Source organism: Cyprinus carpio, chromosome B18 (genome assembly GCF_018340385.1).
Source record: "Cyprinus carpio isolate SPL01 chromosome B18, ASM1834038v1, whole genome shotgun sequence".
NCBI classification, from domain to species: domain Eukaryota; kingdom Metazoa; phylum Chordata; class Actinopteri; order Cypriniformes; family Cyprinidae; genus Cyprinus; species Cyprinus carpio.
The window spans coordinates 26,546,049-26,564,450 of NC_056614.1; positions in this window are offsets into that span (position 1 = coordinate 26,546,049).

Here is an 18,402-nt window from a genome sequence, read left to right on the forward strand (position 1 = left end):
TTTCTGCCATTACCCTGTGTGTGTGTGTGTGTGTGTGTGTGTGTGTGTAGCAGGAGTGCATCAGAGGTCTGGGCGCTGAACAAAGAGACAGGCTCATTAGAGTTTGATCTGTTCAGTGGAGTGACTGACTGCTCTGTCTCTTTCTCTCTCTGGCTCTTGACTGCAAGGGAATAGGGTCCTAATGATGTGATTCCTCGTCTCTGATCACCCTCTTCCTGACTCTCATTACCGCAGGGTGGCCAGACTGTCACAGCCCGCCCATGCCCACATATGCCCACTTACTTACACACACTTCAGAGTGATTAGGACTGCAGCTTAGATGTCCGTGTGCAGTGAAACGCGTTCACACTGAACCCTCAGTGGACTGGCCTGTGGGGAAGAAAAATCACATATATCTCAGTTGTTTCTCCTACATCAGTGATTCCCATCTGGTTTTGCTTCAGGACCCAGATTTTACATTGGGCATCCAATAACAACCCAACGCAGTAACAACACTGTTTATTGATCATTGCTAACAGTTTTACTGCAGTAAATTAAGTAAACTGTCCTTTAAATAATTATGAATGTGTGGAAAAATAATGTGTTTTATTGTACAGTCTTTGCTGTAACAAAAGATTTTCTCGCTGCTTTAAAGTTGTTTATTTTACTAAGGCTCCAAAAGCAAGAACTATTTTTGGAACCTTTCAGTTAATAGTTCTTAAAATAACTTTTTTTTTTTTTTTTTTGTCTTAAACCGTGTCTGCACTGGATGTGAGTGGCAGGGTGCAACAAAATACTATAGAATTCATTATAATCAGTAATCCTGTCTACACTGGATGTGGCGCGACATTGCAAATACCGGTCAGTAAACTGCTGCCTCATTCTATTTATGACGTACTGATGCAACGTTCAAAATTGATTTTTAAAGGTCTCTTTGTTGCGTCCAGTGTAGACAGACTAGCTGTTGCAGTCCGACACAACAATTGTCTCATCTGGTGTAGACACGGTGTTTGTGTGAAGAACATTTTAATTAAAGAACCTTTCCCACTTTAAAGAAGCTTTTGTGCAATGGAAAGGTTCCATGGAATGTTAATGGCTCTTCATGGAGCAATCAATGTCATAATTGTGGTTAGCTGTATTCAGTAGGCTACATCTAACATTGTATTTTCCATGTGACCCAAAATGACAATATGACCCAATAGTCAATAACTACTGATTTAGACAATGATTTTAAATGGAAACCAAATGTTTACTTTTAAATCTTATGCTTCTGAAATGTTTCTCTTGAGAAAAATATGGAAGGCCATTACCGCCACTGAATAATAATAATAAAAAAAAAAGGTAATTGCAACTTTTTGTCTCACATTTTTGCGAATAAAAACTCTGAATTGTGAGTTTAAAAACGCAATTCTGATTTTTCGGAGCTCTGAAATCTTGGAATTGCAAGAAAAAGTTTTTATCTCACAATTCTGACTTTATTTCCCGTAATTGTGTGTTTATATCATGCAATTCTGAAAAAAAGTCAGATTTCTGAGATGTAAACTCACAATTGTGGGAAAGAAGTCAGAATTGTGAGATTAAAACTTGCAATTACCTTTTCTAAAAAAAAACATTCAGTGGCGGAAACGGACATCCATAGGAAAAAGACTTCTAATTTCACACGTCTCCAGTTTCTCAAAAATGTTCTCTAAATTGTTGAGGATGTTTTTTGAAGCTTTAAATTCTCCAGCTCGTTATATCAGGATGGATTCTGATTGGCTGTCAAAGTTTGTTTCGTTTATCCGCTGGAAAAAAATCGTTCTGAAAGTGATTCCAACGATATTGTTTCTCTGTGCCTTTATCGTTATAGTTGTGGTGTTGACTCAGCTATATTGAGAATGATTTTTAGATCTATATCTTTATCATTATCTTTATAGTTATTGTGCTCGGTGTGAAAGGGCCTTTAGACATAAAGGTTCCAAAAGGATTTGTGCCCCACAGCAATTTCATAGCAAGAAGAACCTTTTAGTGACCTTTTTTTCTTATACCAAATTTACAATGCAAAGGTGGCACAGAGGCGCTTCTGAAGTGGAATTTAGGTGTCTTTACACAGACTGTTGCTCAGAGGTGGCATACATGCATTTACACAGCATTTGATATTAGGAGTCAAAGCTGGCTTAATTTAGTATGGCTGTTATGCTGTACTATATCTTTACACAGAATTTTGAGCAGGCATAGAGATGCTTTTACTCAGCTGTGTTAAGATGCCTTTAGTGTAAGAATATTTTAATCATCTGATGAATCATTTTTCATTATAAATATCCTTTTGTGCAATAAAAAGGTTTCATAGATGTTAAAGTTTCTTCATGGAAAGTGTAGATCTAATTCAGAATACCATTCAGATGCATTCTTTTGACGTGGGACAGTAAACAACCACAACCACTTCCAACAACAACCGCAACACACTACAAAAACCAGTCAGAGCACACCCCCAAAACAAATCTAGCTTAGAGAACATTATGAGACATTTCATACTTGAATGAAAGATGATTGAGAACTCGATTAAGTCAGTAAGTTATGAAAGAGCAGCCTCTGGGATTAGTCATTAAAGATCAACCCCAACTATCATACATCTTTATTTTAACCCTAACTACAAAAAACCTCATTTCAAAACTAATGACATACAGCCGCATGTCAGTATAGCTTATTCAATCTTTCTCTGGCTGATTTCATCTGCTGTGTCTCTCATTGCTCTTTCCCTGCTCTCTCTCTCGATCTTTTCGTTGTCATTCTTTCACCCAGCCGTTCTTCTTCTACAGATACTAGTCAACTGCTCATCTCGACAGCTGTCTGTCAGACCATCACTGAGGTTAATGAGGAGGGAAAAACACTCTTTTCCCAAGCTATCCCTCGTCAACCTGGCACTTTCATCATCTTGACATGAGGGAGAGGCCGTTAGGACAGTGACAGATGATTATGCCGACCAATCGCCAGCTGAGATTGATAGATTGTGCATGTGTATATAGGGTTCATTCATAAGAAGCCACTATTGCAGCCATCTTCAAGGTCATGGATTTATGACTAACCGTTTTTATGTTATTCATGTTACAGGTCCACACTTTAACTGTCAGATTAATTGAATTGCACGGAAGAAAGTCATATCGGTTTGACATGACATGATGGTGAGTAAATGATAACATGAGTTCATTTTTTGTTGAGCAATATGTTTTTTAGATCATTCATAAAAATATATGGAAAGACAGGTGCGTTCCGGAAAAAGTAGCCTGGCAATTGAATGGGTTTCATGTGTGAAACTGGCTAATCTCCATGCACCACTTAAGTGGCATGTTGTCTATTATGAGAACAAGAAAATAATTTCAACTCATCCCTCAGGCAAGCACCTCAAATTATTGTTTAAAATATTCAACTATTACATGGTGTTAACGAAAGTGTAATGCAACTATTAAACATTACATGTGTTTGCGACTGGTAATGATATAACTGTTATCAAGCATGGCTGTGCAAAGTTATAACTAGGCCTTCAGAGAATCTGTGCACTGTTTGGAATAGTTTCTCTGTTGACGGTTAGGGGGAAATATGATAAAAATGTGTTAAGCAGAGCTGTGAGGAATTTATGCAAAACTCTTTGAAATGTAATTATAATAAGGATAAATAAATAAAAGAGTTTGCAAATTTTGGGGGATGTGTTGAATTTTGTGAACGCTGGGCATTAGAATTGATCTTGCTATGTTAGTATCTCTCAACAATCATGCAATTCAGTTCATATTGGCATGGTTAGCAAAGACTGGATGGGCACAGAAGATGGGCATATGAATCTATTTTTTAATTGCTTAAGACTATGATTCCATCCAGTCTGAGTAAATAAAACATGTTTTTAGAACACAAATTGATTTTTTTTTTATTTTATTTTCTCATGCATTTCCTAGCGATGAGGCATGTGTTTCTGTGTCAGTTTGTTGTGTTTGGAGGGGCTTAAAAGTCTATTGTGTGATCTTAAAATGCATGATGCCCAGTTTTTCTATGTAAACAATAACAAAGTTGGCAAGTTAAAACTCACAAGTCAATTTATTTCTAATGATGTTATTTCAATACATGTACTTTGTAGCTAGCAAGTCTGGAAACTTGTACCTTTCCGTGTTATTTGTCTCCACTGGCATAACCTCTCTGATCATTCAGATACAGTAAACTCTTTGATTTTTGTTTTGTAAGTGGTCATCCACCATATCCCACTCAGTCTATTTTTTGCACTCGTATTGGTTATATAAATTTAGGGGTGATTTACATTTAAAAATGTGAGAAAGAGTATTGGAATGAAAAAATAAAAAATAAAATAGAACGCAAGGTAAAGAAACACGTTAAACTACTTTTAACTTGAGCACCTTGTTTTTAAAACACTGTTGTGTGTGAGATGTAAGTGCAACAGTTAAACAGGTTGAAAATCGTTGATAAATCTGCACAGTGGAATGCAAAAACATTTTTTTTCCCTCACCATTTTACTACCCGTTTTTGTTCATTCAGTTGCTGTGTGTCTAGGGGCTGTTCACACAGAATGCGTTTATGCATTCAACTTCTTTGAGTGACACATTTTTTAAAAGCATTTTTAAGTGCCCTTTTTAAACAGGACTAGATGTGTGTGTGTGTGTTTTTTCTACATTTCTATATGTTTTTGCATTTACATGACACAGTGTTTTGCAAAACACATGACACAGAGCAATGGAATGAAAAGTTAAAATAAGTTAAACTTAATTAAACAAACAAACAAACAAACAAAAAAAGCTTCAATTTATTTTATGTTAAGTTCATGTTTATGTTAAGTTTATTTTCAATTTATTTTAACTTTTAGAATGCTGTGTCATTGGTGAAAGTGTGGGTGCAATGGCCTGTATAGCGCATGTAAACACAGTAATTTAGGTCTTAAGTAAAAGCAAACAGCTGAGAAAGAAAACACTTGTAACAGTATATTGGATCCGGGCAGCTCTTAAAGTGACAGCAGTCTAATATTCCGGCTGTCTTTCATTCATGGTAATCAAACAAAGGGGAGAAAATCTGTCAATGCTTTTGACAAAATCACTTTTGAAACTTTAATAAAAAGAAATATATATTTAATTTACACAGTGAAGAATACAGTATGCAGTGTTTTTATACATTTGATTACTTTATACAACGTATGTAGCATTTCTCATTTATTTGTTCTACTGTAGTTGTTTTGTCCTAGTTTAGTTTCTTATTTAATCGCTGACTGTTCACTTGTCTTCAGTGAGCTTGAGTTTTTTTTTTTTTTTTTTAGGGAAGTATTCGTTTTTTGTGACATTGACACTGGTGACAAAAATATATGAATTTTTTTATATGGTATTAAAAATGTTTACATCATAAAGAACTAATTCTTAAGGCTGAAGCAAAAATAACTATCATGATATATATAAAATTACTGTGAAATGATATAATAGACATGAATGGGACATAATATAACTATCTGTAAAACATTGTTTACATGAGTCAGTAACTCATAAGCAGAAGTTTCTCCACTTGAAAAACTACTCATGTCCCCAAAGGATCATGAAACCACATTACAGCTCAAATAACAAACATTTTTACTCAAGATTTTATGTAACAAATACAAGCAGGCACATTTTGGCTTTTAAACCCTTTTTGCATTGAGCATTACTGTTAACAAGCTTCCCATTCGTTTTTTTTCCAAACTGAGGGACGAGTCAAAATCATTTTCTTTGTGATAACATACAGCGGGTTGCAGATGCTGTCCATTCACGTTAAGTTATAAATAACCTGAGACTTTCCTATGAACTCTTTCCACTACAAGTTTACCACATTTTGCATCAACATTAATGTATAATGTGGCCCGGTGTGTATCTCTCATGCCAGAAGAGAGGATATAGCAAACTGCATTTTCCGTTCAGACGACATGAGAGTGTTAAAGAGATGCATTAGCGCCTAGATATTACTCTGTGGGTGCTGTGTCATTTCAGTGTGTTAAATCATTCAGGAGAGCCATGGCTTTTACCTCCTCTGTCAGAAAAATACCCAGAATGCAGTGTGACAGTGCAGCCCCTCGGCCACGTCCACAGATATAACTTCAGCTCTAATATCTCGCCTTGTCCAATTTCTGTGGGCACGGGGCAGGGGGCACAAGAAGGGTTATGCATACAGAACATTTTGCCTTTCTCCTCTGGTTCCCGCAGCGGTCGCAGTCCCTTGAGAGACACCCGGCCGCTCAGAGAGCTCTGAATAATAAACTCGCACACAAATAGGGTGCTGTTAGCAAGCACTCATTTTAAGTGACTCGTCTCGGTTGCTTTGAGACTAGAACTGGGAATCAAGAACCAGATTCCTTTTTGAAATAAATACTGGAATCAAATTATTTTTATGACCTCATTTCTGTTAATGTTATTTGAATGTCTGTATTATTCTAATGATGGGATGTTGTGTAACAGCTCACCATTGTCATGGCGATTGGTGCACGTATTGTGGTAAGACCACAGAAGATTAAATTGTTTTATGTATTCCACTTCAGATGGTTTTTCAGGTGTAAAATGTAACAAATATTAAGTGGCAATTTGTTATTCTTTATAGTTATTTTTCAACAGCTTATTGAGGAGACATACTTTTATGGAAGCCTGTTTTCGCCATTGAATATAAAATACAAAAGGTAATAGCAACTTTTTATCTCAAATCAGATTTTCTCTACCAGTTCTGATAAAGAATTGCAAGATATAAACTCAGAATTCTAACTTTCTTTCTCGCAGTTTCCAGTTTACATCTTGCAATTCTGGTTTCCTCAGAATACTCAGTCTATGTCTCACAATTTTATTTTATTTAGTTAATGAATTAATTATATTATTGTTTGTTTTGAGAGTTTATATCTCCTAATTTTGAGTTTATAGCTTGCAATTGTGAGTTACAATTGTGCATTAACATCCTGGAATTAGTTTTTCTCAGAATTGCAAGTTTATACGTATCTCGCCATTCTGCATTTAAATCTCACAATTCTGAGTTTACTGAGATTCTGAGTTTTTTTTTTTTTTTTAGAATTGGAAGAAAAGTCTGAATTGTGAGATATCATTTCAGAATTGCAAGAACAAATAGTTAATCAGTTAATGGAAACGAAAAGGGGCTTTGATAGAGAGATGTGTTATTAACTGATCAAATTGACAAATTTCACCAGGTGGACTATAAAATAGATGGAAAAAATTAAGTAAGGCCTAATTACTTACACTTGGGCCAGTAAGTAACCAACCAGAACCAATAAACAAAAAACTTATTAACTTCTTATTTAAATAAAAAAAAACTCAAATAACACAGACCACCTTCGCAACTGCATAGCAACACCTTGGAAACCATCCTAGGCAACAGGTTTTCCCCTCAGAATTCCAGGAAGAAACTTTGAAAGGAATCTGAATAAAATAACTTAGAATTTGAATTCCCATCCACCTGTGCACTTTTTCCTTTTAGTTTGCCATCATTTCTGTAGTTCACTTCTGTTACCTCACTTGGTTCTATTGCACTTCTTAATATTGGATGTGATGATGTCCTTTTCTTGGTTAACAAACACATCTTTTGGCCTTATGTGTGGCATTTTGTGTGAAATTATAAACATTTACACTGCATAAGTTTAAGGGAAAAATGGATAGTCCCTATGGAGGATGTGTATATTGCTGTATTGTTAATGTGTTTTCTACACATACTCTATTATAAAGTGTATAATACCAAGGCATTTTGGTCTCAACAAGTCAGAAACGACTCCAAATTTTGGGAGGAGATAGTTTTATATCAGAATGACTGACAACTCCAGGAGGCTCTGCGCGGGACGACACTGTCATTGAGCCGTCTAACTTGGCACAAAGCATTTTGGGTTTGGGTTTGTTTATCTTGTGGCGGGCCGAGACTGACTCATGCATACTCTGCTAATTAAATCTCAATAACACATCAGAGCAGGGCTAAGCTAATGTTTTCACTGGCTTACTCTTGAGGTAAGACTCTGCTAATTCATAATGAGGGAATTAAAAGATTATCCTAAGAAGATTACAATGATGCATTGTATCACCAAAGTTTTATTACATATTATAAATAATGCAAGTCATTTATTTGCAATAATAATCACTGCCCTCAGAGGCGAGAGAAAAGTACTCGGTGTGTGTCAGGTTTTCCTCCAAGGGGCACTTCATCACTTTTCGAACCATCCATTATGAAAAAATGACCTTATAGGAAAACAGCATCATTTAGTGGTCCATCAGAGGCTGTTGAGATGCAGGACGCTGCAGCCCTGCGGCGCTGATAGAGAGGGCTGCATGCTTCCATAGTCAATTCCAAACTAAACACATTTTTCTCTCGCTGAACATTTGATACTCATAACACATTTTTAATTAATGTGAGGTGCCAGGGGCCACTTGATTTAATAGTAATTGTGGCTCACTGTTTTATTGCAGCTTGACGCTTGAAACTTCAATATACAATACAATGCGGCACAAACAGCAAGATAGAATTAAACCACACTCTCGCTTTCCTTAGGAAAAGAGAATAGTTTAATTAGCAAAAGAATGTAATAAATGTAATAATGAAATGTAGTATCTATCTATCTATCTATCTGTCTGTCTATCTATCTATCTATCTATCTATCTATCTATCTGTCTATCTGTCTATCTGTCTGTCTGTCTGTCTGTCTGTCTGTCGTTCTTTTAAATAAATATTTTTGAGAGTATCAGAAAAATGTATTTCCTGGCAATAATTTTTTTTTTATTTATTTATTTGCTTGCTTGTTGATTTGTTTAAAATACACCCATTTTATTTTATTTAAATAGATATTTTTAATAAAATCAGAAATTTGTATTTCCTGCTATAATAATTAATTTCACACAATCAAACCTCAGACTAAATTTAGTTGTTTGCAAAAATTGAATGTTTTTAACAGATTTAAAATTCACGTATATTACAGAACAAAACATTAATTTCTTTTTAGAATCGGGACCGTTTTGCGACCATTGTTAATGTTTTCTGAGTGGTTACTAGGGCGTTGCTGATTACTAGATTGTACTGTGTGGTTGGGTTCTATTTAGTGTTTTAATTTTACAATATTGTATTGTACACATAGGTATCACATGTGTATTCTCCCAGCAGTTAAGTTTTATTTATTTTTGTTCATTTTATTATCCAGTATAAGTCTCCTCTCCTCAGCAAGCTGCATGATTATAGAAATCATTCATGTCTGTTGCCTCAACATTACTTCCTAAATGCTCTAGGAACTACAATGAGTGTTATAACAGTAAACCCATGGTAAACTTTCATAAGGAGTAGTTGAGAGTCTGTGCACAGGTACAGTCACACAATTCTTAAAAGAAACCCACCCTCTAGAACAGTGGTTCCCAACCCTGGTCCTGGAGGCACCCCAACACTGCACGTTTTGCATGTCTCCTTAATCAAACACACCTGATTCAGTTCATCAGCTCATCTGTAGAGACTCCAAGACCTGAAATTGGCATGTCAGAGAAAGGAGACATGCAAAATGTTCTAGACTATCAGCATCTGGCGAATGGTGTCACCCGTGTTGGACGTCCACGGCCACTGGTCACATGAGGACATGTGTCTTATTGCCCAACAGCAGCCCTGACTCTGAAGAGGTCATCACACTTATCTTCATGCTGTTGTGAAAAAAAGGTGAGAAACCAGCCTGCTGGCCAAATATATATATATACAATACAGGATCAAACACATTCTAATCTCCTTTGACTTAGAAATGAAGGGATGAGTTAAGGATTTTAATCAATTCTGGCTAGAAAAATGGCAAAATGGACATTAAATATCTCATGAAGAAGTCATTCTGCCAAGATCTGAAGACAAATGGTGTCTTACTAGTTCCAATAGTGACCTCTAGATGGCAGTGTGGTTATTAAAACAGTTTAGCTGAGTAATGCAGTGAAGTACATTTATCTGACTGTTTCTAAGCTATTGGATTGCTCTATATGTAACGCAAACAGGTTCAGTGCTCAGAAAATGGTTGAAAAGAGAAGGTTATTGAAGGTCAAATGATGTTGTTTTCATTGATTATAATGAGCAGCATATGAAAACATCCCAGAAGGAAGAAGCCGTGCTAGAGTACTTTTATCGAGGGCTGTGGGCTGATTTACTCCCTTAGATGCCGAGCAGCACCTGAAACTCGCCAGAGGTGAAATAGGAACGTCATAAATTTTCATGAACATCATAACAAAGTCGTTTGGTCACACCCTAAAAAGATTATACGGGATAGAAATGGACGTTGTCTGGAGTGCAGAGTGTCCTCAATGTCCTGGGGCTTCAGTGAAGAGATGTCTGTCAGTCTGCCAGCTCTGAAACACAGGATGAGGCCTGACACTGTGTCAGTGCTTTAATAGACACTCCTTAAGAGATGTGACACTATCTTTTTCTCGATTCGTCTACCATCTAAAATATACATTTTTTTCTAAGACATTCTAAATAAGTAAACAAGGAAACAGGTAATCAGTTACATTTTACATTTTATACTTTTATGATTTAATAATTACAATATAAAATTATCTTTATTTGTTTCTATTTTAATAAATAAACCTTTGTTAAAATTAAATTTGTAATTTAATTATTTTATCCATACTTTTCTGTATTTTGGTATACTTAATCTTAAATGATTCTTTTCAGTGACCTTTTAAATTAATTAAATTATAATAAACAAATAAATTTTATTTTACAGTATTATAATTATAATAAAATTGATTTCATCCTTGCGTCTTAATATTTTTTTTTCTTAACTCATGCACTTTCTTAAATGCTTTTTTCAGTTACCTAAATAAATACATTTCAGATAATAAATAAATATTAGTTAAAATAGTCACATTTTAAAGATATCTATATTTTTCTGTATTTTCAGTATACTTTTAAAAATATTTCATGACTCATATCATCAATGTTTGTTCAATGACCTCTTTATTTTTTTTATTAACTTTTAAAAAACTTGTTTTAAAATTATATATACTGTATTTTAATATAATTAATTTATCCATATTTTCTGTAAACATTTTCCACATCTCCTCCATTATCTTGAATTAATTTTTTTTTTCAACAAACTTGATTCAATGCACTAGAATGTACTTTTAGGCAGCTTTTTGACCAGGATGTCGAGGTCGAGGGTCAAACTCGCCCTTCTGATTGTCTCCTTGTATTAAAGGCAACACTATGGGGACAGCTGTGGCCTAATGGTTAAAGAACTGGACTTGTAACCAGAAGGTCGCAGGTTCGAGTCTCGGTGCTGGCAGGAGTTGTAGGTGGGAGGAACAGAGCTCTCTTCCACCCTCAATACTCATGGCTGAAGTGCCCTTGAGCAAGGCACTGAACCCCCAGTTGCTCCCCGGGCGCTGGATATACTGTAGCTGCCCACTGCTCCGGGTGTGTGTTCACGGTGTGTTCACTTCTCACTGCTGTGTGTGTGAACTTGGATGGGTTAAATGCAGAGCACCAATTTCGAGTATGGGTTACCATACTTGACAAATGTCACGACTTTCACTTTCACTAATTTTCAAATCTATCATTATTTACTTTTATTGTCATAATCTATAGTCCATTAATGCACAACAGTATCCTAAAACTACCACAGAGAAAGTCGTTTCAGTGATAAAGTTTGATGAAAGACTATAAAAAACTTTTTCTTTGTTGACAAATTGCTCACAATATGTATTAGGAAAGTAAACAGGATCAGTTCTGATTTCATATGTAACATTGGACCACAAAACCAGTCATCATAAGGGTCAGATTTTTGAAATTGAGATCATCTGAAAGCTGATTTAATAAGCTTTTCATTGATGTATGGTTTGTTAGGAGGACAAGATTTGGCTGAGATAAAACTATTTGAATATCTGGAATCTGAGGGTGCAAAAAATCTAAATACTGAGAAAATCACCTTTAAAGTTGTCCAAATGAAGTTCTTAGCAATGCATATCACCAATCAAAAAAATTAGTTTTAATGTTTACTGTAGGAAATTTACAAAATATCTCCTTGGAGCATGATCTTTACTTAATATCCTAATGATTTTTGGCATAAACGAAAAATCTCTGATTTTGACCCTTACAATATATTTTTGGCTATTGCTAGAAATATACCCCAGCGACTTAAAACTGGTTTTGTGCTCCAGGGTCACATATGGACTTTAACCTTGTCCTCTAATGTTTGTGTTTCTAGATTTCAGGATGACTGTCAAGACAGGGCGTTGTGTTAATGTGAAGAGTGAAAACACACCCTTCAGTGTCAGTGACAGCATCATCACAACGCTAGCCTGTCACAACCGGCTGCTTTAGCTTGGGCCCGTGGCTTTGTGGAGCCCAACGGGCCGCAGACTGCCAGACCCTGATCGGGGCAACTTTCACGCCTGTCTGATTTCCATCAGTTTCATATTTCTCAATATAATCTCTCACTCTACCATAGTCTATCTCTCATAGCACGCTTATCTCCCTAACCCCATACTCTCTCTCCCTCTTGCTAACAGTGGTGAGTTTGGAAATCCTGCTGTCAAAAAGAGCGTCTGCTTTGCGAGTGAAAAGGTCACTTTTTCCCGCTTCTTTCCCGGAGCGGTCAGCACTACATGTGTTTTTGCCCCCGATATCACGTTAATCTCTGGCTGCTCCAAGATTGATGCTTCTGACAATCTGACCCTCGGACTTCAGTGACCTCGTGACCTCTTCTCACTGGCAGCATGTTGGAGGTCACTGAGTGGTGAGAAAAATCTGACCGGGATGAACCATCTTGTCAAACCGACCCATCATGTTGTCACCACAGCAACTATTACAAGGTCTGTATGTCTTTTTACTTTCATAAGCACCATGATGAGGTCATCGCTACATTGCTCCTGCCTCCACAGGCAGCTGTCTACTAAAATAACATCCTAACTGAAATGAAACCTCATAAGTAATTGATTTAGAACATGGACAGAAACTCCTGTGTCCTATAGGAGACTTCAGTTATAATTGATTTCCATAGACACTGATGTTAGCATGTTGCTTAGCAGAGCCATAGAAATACATAGCATGCACAGATATTGTTTAAAAGTCACTTTTTAAAGTAACTGAATGTAAGTTTTTACCCTGAAATATCAGTTTTAAAATCATTCTGATGGTACACTGACTTCTCATAAGGATAATGGCTTTTGTCTCTGTCCAGTCGTCTGTTCTAGGATTATTTAAGTTTGGTGAGCGGGTACGAAATTCCACGAAAAGAGTGGATTGCTTTACGGCAACAATAAATGCACATGTACAGCTATCTACTGTTATTACGACAGTGAAATTCACTCTTTTAACTACAGGGGGCTCCAAATTCGCAAAAATACATAATGTACGGTTGCTCTAAGCGAATAATTCCACATATTTTTTTCTGGAACATTTTTATTTAATTTTCTATTTTCAGCATTCATTTTATATATATATATAAATATATATATATATATATATATATATATATATATATATATATATATATATATATATATATATATCGTATGTATGTATGTATGTATGTATGTATGTATGTAGATTAATTTTTTTTAAATAAATAGCATTCACAATTTTGAACATTTGAATGCAATTTATTTAGTTTTAAAAAATTATAAAATAATTAAAACAAAAATAAATAAAGGATGTGCACAAATATTAAAAAAAGTATAAATTTTTTCAGATAATTAAAACAAATATATTTAGTTTTACTAAATTATATATTTAGTATAACTAAATATATTTTTAATTAACTTCTAAATAAATGGCGTGCATAAATATGGGTTAATATAGTCATATTTCACTATTTTATCCATGCCTTTCCTGTGTTTTAGATATACTTTTCTAAATAAATAAACAGTATGTGAACATGTTGGTGCAAATAGTTTTGCATTTAAACGGTATTCATTTCAGCATTTTTCTTGTCTCATGCATTATCTTAGTTAAATAAATAAATAAGTCTTTCAGTACATTCTGGGATTGTGTTTACCACAAAACATACATGACACTTACTAAGGTGGCCAAAAAGACCATGTCTTAAAAAGCAGCATAACTGAACGTACCTATGATGCCTTAAAATGTTGTCATGATTGTAGTTAATATTTTTTATTTAATGTCCCTTTTTAAAACAAAATATATAACTGCCATTTTGGGAATGTGTAACATGTGTGCTGCACAATATGTGTGTAAATGCTGAGAAATAGAACGTCTTGTTAATATGGTACATTCGTCGTCCTAGTCAGACTAATGATTTTAAATTGTTAACCGCCCTCTGGTCATAGCTCAGTGGATTTCACAATATTTTAAAATCAGACGTCCCGTATGAAAGCCAGAGTTAACAAATGACATTTGAATCAGCCGCTGTGATCGAGCACCATAATGGATTAAATAGCCCTGACATTTCAACACATGCAACACATTTTACCTCTCATCTGTCACTGTTACACCACATGACCTCTGTGCTTTTAATCTCTCTCTCTCTCTCTCTCTCTCTCTCTCTCTCTGTCTCTGTCTCTCTGTCTCTCTGTCTCTGTCTGACTCTCTCTGATTGTGATGTCCGGCTCATTTGTATGCTGTCCTAGTCTGACTATTTTGCTGGTGGCCGGAGCAAAAGTTGTGCCATCGGATAGATGTGAAGTGAATCTCACAAAGTGATTTGAGTGAATCTCACAAAATTGTCAAGAACATGTCTGGGTCTTTTTAATTATATTTTGCTTAAAGGAGTCATATGATGTGATTTCAAGTTTTCCTTTCTCTTTGGAGTGTTTCAAGCTGTTCGTGAATAGATAAGATCCCTAATGTTTCAAAGACTAAAGTCTCAAACCCAAAGAGATATTCTTTATAAAAGTTAAGACTTGTCCACGCCCTCCTAAAACGCCTCGTTTAAACACACCCCCACATGTCTACATCACTGTGTGGGAAGATTTGCATAACACTGCCCAAATGTTCAAGCAAAGAAAAAAGGCGTAACTTTTATTCTCGCTGTAGTATTGTTGTTGCCACCGCCATGTCGTGGACGCGCTGTGTTTTGTTGTGAAAGCGAAAATACTTTGTTTAGCCTTCCAAAAGAGGTTACAACTAGAAATCAGTGGTTAAGTTGTATTTACAACACTGTTCCAGAACAGTTCAACCCAAATATTCGAGTGCATGTAGCGTATTTTACGGAGGACTGTTTCCTGATCTGCCAGCTGTTCTGAATCACAGACTGTAAGTATGTTTTCATATTTAAAGAATTTGCCACTGACTATTCAAATGTGAGTTTTGAGCAGTGTAGAGTAGAGCTTGTTGTTTGTGGTTTCTCTGATCACAAATGCAGACATGGTTTTATGTTTACGCAGCACGATATGCAACGCAACACGTATAAAGACAGTATAAGTCATTATAATCAGTAATTATGTCCCCACTGGATGCAACAAATGCCTCATTTGTAATGGGTTTTACTGGTTTTGTCGTGCCGGGACACACAGCATCACAGTATGTTAAGGGGCGTAACATTTTCGTCACCTGCTTGAGGTATCCGGCCAATCACAATGCACTGGATAGCACTGGATAGCGATTTAGAAAGGACAATAATGTACAGTATGTGGAAAATAATGTTTTTTGAACATTAAACCACATAAACACATTGCATTACACCACATACACAAAATGTTATTTTTTAGCAACGTCATATGACCCCTTTAAAGAAAATGAAGCCAATTTTTAGTACCACGTTGATTTTTGTTTTGCACTGTGACATTATTACAGCACACTCCCCCCATTTCTTATTACTCAGTTCTAAATAATAATTATTTTTTTTAATCTTGTTCTCATTACTGTAGACAGGAGAATGTTTGGGAATTTTCTTTTTTTTTCCTGACAAGTCATTATTTTTGCAATTCCATTTTTTGCAGAGAATTTCACCTTTGTCATGCAAATAATGTAAAAAATGCCAAGATTCTTAATAAAACCTCAGTAGCAGCAAAAGTATTTTGCATGTTTCGTAAGTATATAGTATTTGAAGATGTGTAATTTAAAGTAGGACCCAATCAATCAATCAATCAATCAATCTCATTACTGTAGAACAGAGAGCATTTCGATTTTTTTTTGTTTTGTTATTTTTGCAATTCCATTTGTTGCACAGAAATAACTAACACACACACACACACACACACACACACACACACACACACACACACACACACACACACAAAAAAAAAAAAAAAGGAACACAATTTAAAGTGATATTCTATATATATATATATATATATATATATATAATATATATATATATATATATATATATATATATATATATATATATACTTCTAATAACTTTGGTGCAATGTGACCTGGACATGTCTTTTGTGAGATCCATACTGTTTATTAGCCTATACAATATTTTGTCCTCTCAACCTCTTATTCATCCTAAAAATTCTCTCTCTCTCTCTCTCTCTCTCTCTCTCTCTCTCTCTCTCTCTCTCTATATATATATATATATAAAAACTAACTGTGTATATAAAGTATCACTCATAGGACAGGATCCATCTGTGAGTCACACACTCTTTGGTCAGGCTCATGCAGGAAGGTGAGAGGAAGAAGGAGAAGGCAAAATCAACCCTCACCCTTCATCTGTGTTGCCTTGAAAAAGGGAGGGCAATGCCTGCTTCCCTCTCTCTTTCGTCTTGGTACAGAGAGAGGCAGGGAAGCAGCAAGGAAAGAGGAATGGAGAGGCAAGACCAGATCTGGAAGAATACCTTTGCAATAGCAGATCTGAAAGTTTCAACTGCAGCTGAATACAAATGAGGACAGACTGTGTTGTAAAGGCAGGCACCGGCTGAGTTTCTCTCCATGAGCACACACACTCTTCACGTCACCGTGCTGGGGTTTAGTTTTCAATAACAAGTGATTATTACACGGCTGCAAATAAATAAATAAATAAATAAATGGACATGAAATATTGATTGGATTTTAAATTAGTTTATTATGTGAGCAGAAAGAGAGCGCAGAGTGGTAGGAGAGACTTGAAACTAGCACAGATGTGTTAGAAATCATTCTGCTGGCACGATGCTCAATTATACAGTTTAGCATCAATATACAAAAAAATTTTGGAATGAAAATTATTTTTAATAAACACCAGGTCCAAAATATCTGCATGTGGCTCTGAGCATTTATTCTGGCAATCAGTTTATTAAAATACATCTGAATTTGGGCAGTGCCCACTGATATATACACATATAGTAATTGGCAGACTTTTTAAAATAAAAGTGACTTGCAAGTTTATACTGATAATATAGTGTGGTTGATTGAATGAAAGTGTGTTAATATGTTATTATTTAAATGTGAATACATTTGAGAGTGTTCTGACTTACATTTGTACATTTGATGAAGGAAAATAAATGCATAATGCTGAAATGGCTGACACAAAACTCTTGTGAAAACAAAACAGTAGACTAATTTTTGTAGACTAATTGAGACATACAGTGCTGATGCTTTAATGAGGGTTCTTATGACTGCAATCAAAACATCCACATGAAATTTGATTTTAGTGCTGAAATGATTTTAATTAGGGAAATCAAGCTGTCCATAATTACAGGAGCAACAGAGGTCTCTCTCCTCCGTGTCAGAAAGCCACAGGACGCTTGATGTACGTCAGGACTTCATTAGCACAGACATGAGTTGCCAAACACAAAGAAAACGGTAAAACTCTGCTATTTATTTTCCCTCAAGAAACTTTTTAACAACCCCTCACACTATGTGTTCACACGCTCAGCCGAAAACACCTCAACACCCGTCTTGAGCTCGGGGCCTCTGGCAAGTAATTTCACTGTTGTAACCTTGTCTATAGCCAAAAATACATTGTATGGTTCAAAATATAATTTTTTTTATGCCAAAAATCATTAGGATATTAAGTAAAGATCATGTTCCATGAAGATATTTTGTAAATTTCCTACTGTAAATATATCAAAACAGTTTTGATTAGTAATATGCATTGCTAAGGACATTTTTTGGACTTAAAAGGCAATTTTTTCAATATTTAGATTTTTTTTGCACCCTCAGATTCCTCAAATCTCAATTTCGAAAGATTGACACTTAAGACTGGTTTTGTGGTCCAGGGTCACATATTATTATTATTATTATAAGTAGTAGTAGTAGTAGTAGGAGTGTATGTAGTACTGTATGTACTACTACTACTACTACTAATTATTATTATTATTATCGCCGCTGTTTCTGTTGTTCTTTGTCATAGACTGTAACAACTTTTGTTGTTGAAATCAGTCAGTCTCTGCTCGAGCACATGCACATGCCCTACTGACAAACTATTGCGAGACACGTTGCTATAACGACAGATGTGCACAGTTTCCACAAGCGGTACTTTAGTTCGGGAGACCGGTGTTGATGTAAATACTTTAAAAAACCTATTGTTGATAAAGTATGTTTTAGCTCTGG